The sequence below is a fragment of the Artibeus jamaicensis genome, unplaced genomic scaffold, assembly GCF_021234435.1.
Source record: "Artibeus jamaicensis isolate MK-2021 breed Jamaican fruit bat unplaced genomic scaffold, CSHL_Jam_final scaffold_854, whole genome shotgun sequence".
NCBI lineage: Eukaryota > Metazoa > Chordata > Mammalia > Chiroptera > Phyllostomidae > Artibeus > Artibeus jamaicensis.
The window spans coordinates 658,584-671,845 of NW_026522058.1; the positions used below are offsets into that span (position 1 = coordinate 658,584).

General features: G+C 44.7%; 1 protein-coding gene across 1 annotated transcript in view; it reads left to right on the forward strand.

Moving 5' to 3' along the window:
* Window positions 1–2,370: 2,370 nt before the first annotated feature.
* The window catches only part of RNASE13 (ribonuclease A family member 13 (inactive)), a 28,132-nt gene continuing 17,240 nt past the window's right edge, over window positions 2,371–13,262 (forward strand). Inside the window, exon 1 of the mRNA XM_053660746.1 lies at window positions 2,371–2,724. The gene's annotated coding sequence lies outside the window, so the exon portion shown is untranslated. The remainder of the gene's footprint in view (window positions 2,725–13,262) is intronic.

Here is a 13,262-nt window from a genome sequence, read left to right on the forward strand (position 1 = left end):
TTTATTGGTAAGATTCCTTTAAAAGTTTACAACTTTTTTCTCTGAGCTAGATGTTGCCAAAGTCCATGGCACCAACATCTTGCTTGTGCTGGCACATTTGTTTCCACACTTGTTTAAATGTCCCAAACGTCCACTCTCACCTCCTTATAAGTCATTTGCAGCACCCTTGCCAAAGTGATGTTCCAAAAACCTCAATCAGGTCACATCAACCCTTTCCAACGGTGATGACTTCTTTCTGCTTATTTCTGCAGCCTCATTTCTTACCCTGAGTCGGAAACTACTAGTAACCCTCCAGCCATCGTGGCCTTTCAGTTCTTCAAATATGCCTTGCTTGTTCCTAATTTGGGGCTATTTTGCTCACTTTTCCTTCTGCCTGCTGGCCTCACTTTCACAATTCTAGTGGCTGGCTCTCATCCTTCAGTCCTAACTAACGTGTTGCGTTTTCATCATCTCTGTATTGTTCCAATTTTTAGTATATGTGTTGCCACAGTGAGCACTGAAGTGCTGCGTTCTCAATTGTCTTCCCTGACCACCTGGTTCAGTGTTCCCATTGTACCTCCTGATAATGCTATTTTGTTTTTTCTTCACAGCATTATCTCTATTTGATTACGTATTTATTTGTTTATTTTCTCTCATAAGCCCACCTTCACCACTACATATTTTATTTATTTTAAAAAGATTTTATTTATTTATTTATTTCCAGAGAGAGGGGAAGGGATGGAGAAAGAGAGAGAGAATATCAATGTGTGGTTGCCTCTTGTGCGCCCCCAGCTGGGGTCCTGGTCTGCAACTCAGGCATGTGCCCTGACTGGGAATTGAACAAGCGACCCTTTGGTTCAGAGGCCAGCACTCGCTCCACTGAACCACACCAGCCAGGGCATCCAGTACATATTTTTAAATGAGCCCTATGGACTCAGGGACCTTGTCTATTTTGTCACTGCTGTAGCTAGACAGTGTCTGATTTGGTCCCAAGAGATATCACCCCTCCAGATAAAGAGTGTAAGGAGAGCAGAAAGCCCCACAGACCAAGAATGGAGGTGGAAAACAAGGTTGGTTGACACTTGCAAGTGGGAGATGCACAGGGTGAAATTAAAAGTAAGTGTGGAACAGCTTCTGGGTTGGATGTAGATTCACTGGGCTGGAAGAGTCTGGAGGAAGCGTAGTTTGGAGATGGAGTTCTGGAAAGTCTCCACATTCACATATGGACTCTATTGATATAACCCAATGAAAACATAGTTTCCTGTTCTGTTTTCTTCACGTGGCACTGCCCACCCTTATTTCCACATGTCAGTGTAATTTTTGTGTATTTGTCTTCAGTTAAAGGGATAACTCGATGCTTCCATTAAAGTGTCAAAGAGTTCCCTTATATATTTTTTAGTCATTCTCAATTTTGAGGAATTGTATTTTTTAATTTTATTTTTTAATTACAGTTTAAATAATATTTTGTATTAGCTTCACAGCATAATGGTTAGATAATCATATGCTGAACCAAATGGTACCCCTGGTATTTTGAATACCCAACTGGCACCATACATAGTTATTAGAATATTATTGACTATATTCCCTATGCTGTACTTTACATCCCTGGGATTATTGCGTGACTACCACTGTACTATTTCTTAATCCCTTCACCTTTTTCACCCAGTCTGCCCCCCTCAACTACCTTCCTCTCTAGCAACTATCAGTCTATTTTCTCTGTATCTATAAGCCTGTTTAGATTGTATTATTTCTAATTTTTTTCTGATACACAAAGAAAAGTGTTAGCAGATTTGCATAAATTTACTCCTCCTCACTTTGATTTACTTCTATTTACCCTAGCTTAGCAAGTGGAATTATTGGATCAAGCAGTAGGAGCCATTTTATAGCTCTTGCTGTTACCTAATGAGGCAATACAGGGTGGGGCAAAAGTAGGTTTACGGTTGGGAGTCGGTGAAGCCATTTATACTTGTATATTATTTACTAATTATTTTATTATTTTCTGTATGAACAACTGTAAACCTGCTTTTTCCCAGTCCTGTATTAGGAGGGTATCGATGATGAAACCCCTAAGACATTGAAAAAGCTGAGTGTGAAGAGGAATTGGATTTGTTTTGAATGGCTCAAGAGCTAGGGCATCATGAGTTGCTATAGTGACAGAAATGTAGAATGGGTTCAGTAAGGGGAATTTTTTAAAAATTTATTTATTTATTTATTTTTAGAGAGAGAGGGAGGGAGAAAGAGAGGGAGAGACACATCAGCGTGTGGTTGCCTCTTGCATGCCTCCGACTGGGGACCTGGCCAGCAACCCAGTCACGTGCTTTGGCTGGGAATTAAACTGGTGACCCTTTGGTTTGCAGGTTGGCTCTCAATCCACTGAGCCACACCAACCAGGGCAAGGGAAATTTTTAATATTTAGAGCTGCCTGAAAATGGCGCAGGCTGTCTCCTGGTAGTGAATTCCCTCTTTCTGAGGATTTTAAAGCACAATGAGAAAGTTTTAAAGGAAATTACTTTATAAGCTTTCCAGATTTGTGATGTGTGTATTTTCCTGGCCCCATTCCTTTGCTCTGAAAACAAATGCTGTTAAACAAACATTTGTGAAGACGTGACGTGGGCCAGGTATGTCTAGTGGCAGCCCGAGCCCTCACTGGAAGGCTCTTAGCTGTCTCCAGCAGCCGGCAACGCGGGAACTGTGGCAGCAGGAAGTCAATGAGGACAAGCCCACATCCTTAGAACTGCTAAGCAGGTGGGTGCAGATTTATCTTCACTTCTTTGACATCCCCGTTCCTGGACTCATTGCCCACTTACAGGTCTCTGCCTGCACTCCTCCCATCCGTGTCACAGAACTTTCAGTATGCTGTGCTGAATATGTTGCTGAATTCCTCTGCCACCACCACACTGGCCTCAGGGAAGTACACTTCCCTTTCTCAGTTCCTGTAGAATCCAAAGGGAGACCCCCTTTAAGTTGGCAGGATAACCCACCTGAAGGCAGCACAGTGCAGAGGAAGGGGGCACTGAGGAGAGATACAGTTCCAGGTTCAATTCTGGTGCCGCTACTGCCAGCTGTGGGCCTTGATCCAGGCTATTGCACCATCAGTGGCCACCCTCCCTCCTGCAAGCTTAGTAAAAGCAACAAACACGAGAACACCAGGGAGGAAGGTCACCAAAGCTAACTGCATCGTGTAGATGAGAACGACACAGAAAGTGGACTGGTTTTGCAATGGCACTGTGAGTTTTTTGCTATGTACTTTTTGAGTCCAGAAAAGCATTTCAGAGGGCTACTTTGGCTTTTTAATATTTATGTTCCCTGTATAAAAAATGAAAATTAGAGGCCCAGTTCTTCCTTAAGCTTTTTTTAAGTAAAAATAAGTTTTTTTTTAAAATTATTGATTTGAGAGACAGACGGACAGAGAAAATCAGGCTGTTGTTTCACCTTTGCATGCATTCCTTGATTAATTCTTGCATGTGCCCTGACTGGGGATTGAACCTGCAACCTTGGTGTGTTAGGATGATGCTCCAAGAAACTGAGCTACCCACCTAGGGCCTAAGCTTTTATATTTAACTTACAAACAAGTACATTTCAATCTGTTTAAAGGGTTGTACTTGATGACTATCTGATACCATTTATAAATGTAGTTAATAAGACTCCTTTAAACAAATTTAAAATATATTTTATAAATTCAAATTATTTCATGCCCTTATAAACTAATTTGGTCATCTGAGCTAACCAACAAACATTCCTGAAAAACAAAAGAGCTTTTACAAATCTAATACTTTATAAATGTGGTGGTTCAATTCTTTTTTCTTATTAAATTTTTTAAAAAGATTTTATTTATTTACTTTTAGAGAGTGAGGAAAAGAGGAAGAAAGAGAGGGAGAGAAACACCGAAGTGTGAGAGAGAAACGTCTAACACTTGCCTCTCACACGCCCCCAACTTGGGACGTGACCTGCAACCCACGCATGCAGGACCTGACTGGGAATCGAACCGGCAACCTTTCAGTTTGCAGGCTGGCACTCAGTTCAATAAGCCACACCAGCCAGGGCTGATTTACTTCTTAGGTTTCCTTAAATGTTCTAAAATCGCTTTTAAAGGAAAGTTCTATTTCAAATCACACGTCTAAACCAATTACACATTTTAAGTTAGAATTACAAGGCCAATTTGTTACTATAACAGACTAAATTAATGCGAAAACCTAAAATACCAAATATGCATGAATTCCTTAATACAAACATAGTGATGTTATGTTTGATTCTCTTAAACATTTCATCCTAACTTAAAGTTTTCTGGATATGAAAACAGACTTACCCACCAGGAAATAACTCTGTTGTCCCAAACGGCTGGGGAGCCCCATTCCCAGGTGACTTTTTGGAAACAGGTCTTCAGTGGCCCAGAGAGCGGGACCAGCGGAGATGTGCCCCAAGGCTTTGGGAAAGTTCTTCTCGAGCCTCTAAGTGCTCACTGAGCCCCGTTTTGTGGACTCTGTCATTACTCTCTGAATGAGCCAATTTCACAGCCCAAGGCCCCTAGATTCAAATTACACTCCATCTAATTCTTCAACCTACACACGGAAGTCAGGAACTCCTACCCAGGTTGCTACACCACTTGTTTAGATATAATTAATCTATTTAAGGGTTCATTCTATTCTGAATTCTTTCCACACTCTTTCCAGTCTCTGGGGCAACAACTCCTACAGATGGCTGAATTTTTTCCTGGTTTGCCTAACTCTGGTTGCAGACCTAACATTACACCAGAGACATGTAACAGGAAGGTTAACATGTAACAGGGAATGGGCTTTGGGTTAGGATGCATGAAACTCTGGGGAAGGTGGGAGGAAAAAGTTATGGAATTCATTATACTCTTCTGTTGTTTGATATGTTTCAAATGTATTCTTTTTACCCGCCTCTGAAGTTAGACAGGTAATTCTTTTTTTAAGATTTCATTTATTTAATTTTAGAGAGACGGGAAGGGAAGGAGAAAGAGAGGGAGACAAGCATCAATGTGTGGCTGCCTTTCATGCACCCCCTACTGGGTACCTGGTCCACAACCCAGACATGTGCCTGACTGGGAATCGAACTGGCAACCCTTTGGTTCACAGGCTGGCGCTCAATCCACTGAGCTATACCAGCCAGGGCTAGACAGTGAATTCTTGATTGCAACAACTTAAGTGTGTTTGCCTTTATCCAAATCAAACTTTCCTCCAAAGCCATAACAAACATTGGGCACATATTAGGAACCTAGAGATATGTGGAAAAGGAAGACTCAAGAACTTCTGTGCTCCCTTAAGTCAGTACCTGGGATACATGGGAATTACTGGAGAAACAGACAAACAAGTGAAGAAACAAAATGAGCTGACACAGATGTCTGTTAGATTTGGACCTTGAATGATGGGATATGATGTTTCCACTAACCAAGGCTGAGAGACTGCAGGAGCAGAGGCAAGTTTGGAAGCCAGGCAGATCTGACCTCAGTTCTGAGTGTTTTTCATTAGATGACTGCAGGACACTGAGGAGGTTAGTAACCGTAGGTAGATGGAGACGTATGCTTGGAACTTGGGAGATCGGGGCTGGATCATGGAAGAAAACCAAGTCACTCAAGGTAGGGCAGTGTGAGCTAAGAATAGGGCCCCGAGAAACACCATCATTTAAGGTGCAGACAGAGGAAGTGGAGCCTGCCCACGGCACAGCACTGGGGTAAAGACAGAGGGGTAGAAGAATGTTGTTTGTCTCTCACTTCCAGTCTGTCTTCCTTGGTCAGAAGCACAGGGGTGGGTGAATAGTGACACTGGTGGGCAGAGCATGGTGTGGAGAGGCCTCTTGGATGCTGTGGGGAGCTATATTTGGGGTGGATAGTGTGGATGTGGTGGGCAGCCGGAGCTCACTCTGCCTTAGATCTCTTTTTCTAGAATGCAGGGAAGGGGGTTGGGAGTCAGAGTTTGGATTCTGTGCGTTCTCTGCCACATCGCATTTCACCAATCATCCTTTCCCTATTCTGAGACCTAGTCTGTGAAGAAAAATCTTTCTAATATGGGAAGGGGTGTGTGTGGAGGAGACAGAGTCGGCAGAGGGAAGAAGAGGGGCTGCCTTACTGTGTTCGTGTATGTACTCACATGTGTGAGTGCATATTTCTATGTATGTATGTGTGTATGTCTTACTTTGGTATTTATATGTGCATTTCTGTCTGTGTGAGTATATATCAAGATAAGTATAGAAATTGAGAGAAAGCATTGAGAAGCTCTTATGCTAATTTTATAGAGTGATTTTATGTTAATCGAATCCAATAATATAAAATTTGACCTTGGGTTTTCGATATCTGTATGTCCTATTTTACTTTATTGTATTTTATGGAATTACTGGTCTGAGGCAGATTTGCCCATGAAACCAGTCCCTCACCACAGCTAGTTAGAGAAGCACTAGTTAGGACCAGATCAGGATTTTTGGAAGGTCTTGATTCTGAAATTCCCAAGGGAGAGAAATTCACGTAAGGAGGCTGAGGTTCCTGCTCTGGATCATACAGATGAGGCATGAGGTCAGGAGTTTAGGACAAACAAGGGGGTCAGGCCCCAGGCGTGACTGACATCCCAGGGCTTAGCCTGCTCTTCTCCTTCCTCCCCTTCATGTGAAATGGGACCACCAGGCAGTTCTCAACAGGGTGGATGGCAGAGTCCAGGCTGCTCAGGGTATTGCCCTCTCTGCTGTCTGCCAGACAAGTGAAGCTGATGCCTCACGGAGATAAGAAGGGGTTTTTCAAACCCCCATGCTTTGCCCCAGACAGTAACACACCCTCAGTCAGGAACAGCAGTCTTTTATTGGAGCAAAAGCAGACACATAATCATCTCGGATTCTCCTGCCCTCCTTCCTTAGATAATCTCCTCTGCCTGGGGTCCCTTTAACAGTCTGACCACAGCCCTTCTAAGGCCCTGACCTCAGTTTGTATTTGTAACTTTATATTTTCTTTTTTAAGATGGTCTCCAAAATTATATATGCCATAGACCCCACCAAACCTGGACCCACCCTGCTGACTGGGATCCTTAGGGCTGGATGGGCCACATGGTGTCACACACTCAGAAAGCAATGCAAGCAGCAGGGAAGGGCTAACGAGAACCACAGAACCACCTTTCTTCCCTCGTAGTTTAAGGCACCCATAAAGCCCCTTTGGAATTAAGAGTATGTGGAGTTGGGTGTGTGGGAGAGAAGTGCTATTTGCAAAGAGGCTAAAGATTAGTAAAGAACTCAAGGGAGAAAATGCAGCAGCAGCAGTGTCAGGAGTCTGCAGAGCTTGGGGTGAGGGACACACCTGACTTTAGATAATGTTATCCAAGGGCACAGGAACCAGCAGGCGCCTTGTGCCATCCTTCTGTGGTGGAGGGTCATGGCCACAATAAAGAACGCTTCTCTGTGTACCTGCAACCTCAGTACCTTCCCACAGGGAGCTCTCACATGGTCAGGGACACAGGCTTCTGGCTCTGGTGGCAGCTTTCGTGACTGTTCTTGCAGGCTGTGATGGGGGTCTGGCAGGCTGCGGCCACACTGGGGAAGGATTCATGCAGGAAGGTATTGAGGCTCTTGCAGTGTTTTGTGTGCTTGTTGATGTTGCCCATCGCCCTTTTGCATTCCCGGGGGCTGGGCTGCACATGCTGAGTGTCAAACCACTGAGCTGAGGTCATGTGTTTGGGTTTGGTGCTGACTGGGACCTCGGCCACTCACAGCCCCAGCAGCAGGAGCAGCAGCAGAGGGCAGAATCTCGCTCTGGCTGGTGTCTTCTCTCCTAAGAGGGACAATGGCACAGAGGAAGAGTGACGTGAGTGAGTAAGTCACCATGGGGCACGGGGTTCTGCTAGCCCTTCTAAGAATTTCACAGCCTCAGTTAACCACTGCAGGGCTCCTGCAGCCTCAAATATTTAAGAACGCCATTGGCATTGTATTGTTCAATTTCAGGAGGTCACATGCCTTTCTATGCTCCCAATGAATATTTACATTGTTTATCCCTCAAAATAATTTTGATGTGAGTATGATTACTTTTTTAACATATGGGCAAACTGAGACTTAAAAAGTCAAAGAATTTCCCCATCATTGCACAGCTAGAGTGTATCATACAGGATTTTAATCAAGGCCTCTTGGCTTCCAAAGCCTCTATTCTTTCTCAGAGTTTCTTCTTTGAAACTCTGAGAAGTCAGACCACAAAAGGAAACTAATTTTGGAAGAAAAATAGGCCACGGGTCCATGCCTCACTCTCCCAGCCTTGCTCGGGCGTTCCTGAAAGAGTCAATGTTCAGGTTGTGGAGCCAGGTTAATTCCTGCCTGTTCTCGCTGAAGCTGGATAAACAGTCACTCCCAGCAAAGGGATCACTGCTCCAGCCAGCAAAGCAGTGTGGTGAGTCGGGTTCTTTCCATGGCTGCTGTTTTGCCCTGTTGGAGAAAGCTGTGGGATGATGGAGGGTCAGAGCTGGAAGAGTCCTTAGAGATCATCTCAGTCAACTCTGTATTTTACAGATGGAGGAGCGGGAGGCTCTGACAGAGGAAGTGCCCTTCCCAGGGCCACCAGATGAGTGGCAGAGTCTGGGCCGTGAGCTTCCTGACTTTCAGTCCATCCCTCTGGTCTAGTGCCAGGTTGAAAGGGGAAGGAGAAAGTTTTTTCCATGGAAGCAGAGTGTAGTGCGTGTGTCTCTGTTTGTGGTTTCAGTGGTGTATGAACATTGCCTTCAATAACTCTGTTTTAATGTTTCTGATAATCTTTGTTTCTCCCCACTTTCCAATAAGGACAACAGACCTCAGTCTGAGTTTTCACCTGAAAACAATTCTGAATAGAATTTTTAAATATTGGATGGCACTCATTATATTTATTTTTACTTCAGTTGATTAAGTGACACTCATATTCCTTGAAATATGGTGTCACACAGTTTCATTTTCAAAGTATGATTTGAACTAAGTGAGTGAGTACTATTGAGTAAATTATATTCCTATGTTGCTGGCAATAAGTGGGTGTTGCAACAATTGTCAAGGGAGGAAGCAAATGAGTTAAGCTGAGGGATTTGATTTGGCTACAGCCTCTCAGGTCTGTGTCAGTGTGTTAGGCCCGACCCAGCATCTCCATCTGTGGGGTTTGTGCGATTTCACCATCTTTGAGATAAAATGCTCCTCAACGTGTCAAAAATCATGTAGGCTTCTAAGATCTGCATCGCCAGATGGGAAACTTCTGAGAAGCTTGTCCCTCTGCTTCCAAGACGGAGCCTGGGTCACCAGCAGAGCTCGCTCTTCCCAGGGTGGGGATCCCCTCATGCACTCCTCCCACAAAGTTAGTAGTCTGTTCTTGAACTCAGGAGAACATTATCCAGCAAGCAGCTGACGTGGGTCCCAGGGGGCAAATATATTTATTCCAGAAGCCATTTCTCTTTAGCAGGCCCTCAGCAGAACCTCTCCCATTGGGATGGAAGGATTACCAAGTGGTTATTCATTAGCAGTGGGAGAGGAAGCTTTGGAGCGAGGGGGTGGGGATGGCAGCAGGAGCCAAGGCTAGCAGAAGCATCGGTGTCCACCAAGATGATTGACCACAAACTTCGCAAGCTCTGAATCCAAGTAAGTTGTAAACATGCTTTTCCTCAAGTAGGTGCTGACCCGGCAGCTGGCCAGCCCTACTCAAGGAGGCCTGGGGAAGGGGTTTCTTTGACTGTGTATTTGATCCTCATCATTCATCACAAGTCTTCCCAACTGCTGCAGCCTCAGGGATGTTTTATACGTTGAGCAATATAGGCTCAGTGCTTAGGGTCTGGGGAGTTTTTCATGAGTCTAGCGGATCTGAGATGGGAAAAGTCTCCGATACTGAAAAAGTCAACTGAACAATCACATTGAACATATTTACTCACCAGCTAGCTACCACAATAGCATAAAGTTGATTTGTTTATTTATTTGTCTATCTATTTTTGCTGTAAGAATTTGTGTGTTGTCCTCGCAGAGGAGCCGTGCTAATCTCTGTGTCATTCCCGTTTTAGTGCATGTGCTGCCCAAGTGAGCACGATGTTATTTATTCTGAAATTTGGCACACATGGGATGTTTATTGCTTTGTAGAGCAATCTTAGGTTAGATTTTTTTTATTTCACAGGAATTCACAAGTACCACGATGGCAGAAGCAACAGTGCCAATCATAGGTTTCTGTAGCCAGATAATTTCAGAAGTAAGGCTTATTAAAAATAATTTCAGATACATTTTTATAAAAATGCTGTTGACCGAGGAATGTCTGTTCTATGTGTTCAGTGTGGTGTGACGAAATGTTAAAGTGCCTCGTACGGTACGGTGTATCACACACGGCCCTAGACATCACAGCACCACACTGCAAAGGGCCGTGCCCACACAGGGCTCCACTGCATCAATGGAAGGGAAGCACTAGGACTAAGCACCGTTTATGAACATATAATAGGTACTTGGCACAGTGCTAGTTAATAGCTAGCATTTAAAAAGCACTTATTGTATGCCAAGACATTGTGCTTTACATATAATTTTATATACAGAACAATATATGACTTGTGTTATTATCCTCACTTTACAGAAAAGGAATCTGAGGCTTAGAGAGGTTAAAGTCACAGATTTAGTCAGTGGCAAGGGTCGGGACTGGAAATGGGGTGGGTCTGGTTCCAAAGTTACGTTGTCTCTCTCTGCCACACACTGCTTTCCCACTTACTAATGGTAAGTAACATCAATGTGTGGTTGCCTCTGACACACCCTCAATTAGGGACCTGGCCTGCAGCCCAGACATGTGCCCTGACTGGGAATTGAACTCACAATCCTTTGGTTTGCAGGCTGGCACTCAATCCACTGAGCCACATGGGCCAAAGCCAAATTCTATTCTAATGGACTGGTCTTCCTTTGTCTCCTGGACATGTTTTGCTTCCTTCAACTTTACTTCTGTTTTTTTTTCTCTTTCCTGAGAGCCCTCCTTCAAATAGTGTCTGTCCTTCAGAGTTCAGCTGTACCATATCGTCTTGATCATAGGTATGAGCCTCCTTGTGTAGCCTGACCTCAGGCTAAGCCCTCCAGAACGTAACCTCCCTAGACATTAACTCCTGGTGCCACTCATGTGGGTACCTTGTTTTGTTATTTCATCCTTACGTGAGTATCCAGTCTTCCCAATTAGATGGCAAACTCGTGGCTCAGGAGTCTGGTCCGTGCATGTTCCTGTCTCTGTAGCGCCAGCACACTGACAGTGGCCATGTCGTCAACACAAAGAGTTTCAGTGTAATAATTTCTAAAATGCCTCCTGGTTCTAGCTCTCTATGAAACAAGAAGAAACATCGGAGTGTCAATAGCCAGATTAGAAAATAAGGAGAGGCCTTACAGGGAAACCCTGAAGGTATTTCAAAGAGGGGCAGTAGATAATAAGCAATGATTCCTAAAGACCAGTTTTTTTAGGAGTTGGGGTAAGAGTGCCACAAAAGTCTGTCTGGGCTGCTGGCCTGAAGGACAGAAGCACCATGAGGAAGTCTGTGAACTACAAGTGCCACCCCCAGGGTGACTGTCAGACTTCATCCTGCATCTAGCCTCCCGGTGGTGAGAGGCAGACTGCTCAGGAAATGGGAGTCCTGGAGGAGCTGGGCTGGTGCGGGGTGGGTCAGGGCCACTACAAGTGACCAGGAGGGACTAGGGGGAAATGAGGTGCACGTTTTCTAAACCTCAGCTTGGGTTCTGCATGAGCTTGTCCAGCCTAGGTTCCTGGACCCTCAGTGGAGGGCCAAGGCTGTGTAGGAGAACAGGACCAGCTATGTATGACTGATGAGCTGAAAGCTACGCTGTTCTGATAAGGTATTTATGATGGGGTGTGAGAAGAACTGCTGCTGCTGTTTTCCATCGGCGCCAAGGCTGAGCCAAGCTGGGATGTGGAAGCCTTGAAGTAAAATTCATGAAGAGAAAAGCTGAATGATGGTATAACATTGGCCTCAGGAGGCAGGTGGCTGCTCTAGTATTCTGTTTCTCTGGGCACAGCACAGAAGATTGTCAGCTGTCTGCCAAGCAGCTCGTACCTCCATGAGATGGACCACATGGGGCCAGGACAGCCCTAACAATGGCTTACGCCAAAATCCCCGCATTTGACCAGCTCTGGCTATGAAACACGACTGCAATGGTAATTCAAAAATGAGATCAAGTTTGTGAATATTTAGCTCCCCAGTTACTTTCTGAGTGTATAGAGCAATATCCCTGGGAGAGAGAGAGGAGGGAAAAGAAGAGAATAGTGCAAACAGAACGGAAGTTTAGGAAGCACAGAGGTAAGCTCAGGCTGGCAAAGCCCAGAGGGTAAAAAGGATGAGAGGACTGCAGGGCAGTGTCCTGTTCTTGACTAACTATGGAGAACAACAGGGCTACCTTGCCCTAGCTTCTCTGAATATCCTCCTTGGTCTCCTTGTTGGGATCTGGGGTCGTAGCAATGAGTCAACGACCAGGGCAGGGGAGCGGGTTGGTCTCAGATTGAGGTAGGAGCCTTGTCAGAAGCTTCACAGGGAATTTCTCCAAGAGTAATTCTCCTCCAAGAGGGCCCTCTGGCTCTGAAGGCCCATGGCCTTGAGATATCCTGGATTCTGAACTCTGAGCCTCAGGGCTCTATCACATGAAATTCAGTAGCTACATTCCTTGTGGGAAGCTTCACTCTGTTCCCAGGTTCACTTTTCTTTACTATGTAGCCCTTTGGGGTCTTCTCAGGGAGCCGAAGACCACCATGATCTTGTCTCAGTGGGTGGTCTGTCTCCCCTTTTCCTGACTGTAGGACCTGCCCTCAAGGAGAGGATACAGTCTACATCCCAACCAGAGGTGAGGCATGTGGCTCTCCTCATGTGGGTTTTGTGTCCTTTAACTCACTACAAGCCTGCGTGCAGCATTCGGATCTCCCAGAGATGACAAGGACAACCATGATAAAAACAGCCATAGCTACCATTTACTAGGGTTTTAGTCACTATTCCATGTGCTCTGTGTCTATTTTCTTTTCTTTTTTTAAAGTATATTTTATTGATTGTTATTACAGTTGTCTGAGGTTTTCCCCCTTTGACCCCCTCTGCCCTGTACCCCCCTTCCCTTCAGCAATCACCTGCCTTAGTTCATGTCCGTGGGTCATGCACATAAGTCTTTTTGGCCTCTTTATTTTGTATACTGTTCTTAACATCCCCCTGTTTTGTACCTACTGATTATGTTTTTTAATCCCTGTACCTTTTCTCCCATTCTTCCCTTTCCTTCTCCCAGCTGATCTCCATACCTGTGATTCAGTTCCAGTTCTGGTTGTTTGTTTAGTTTTGTTTTTGATTTTCTTT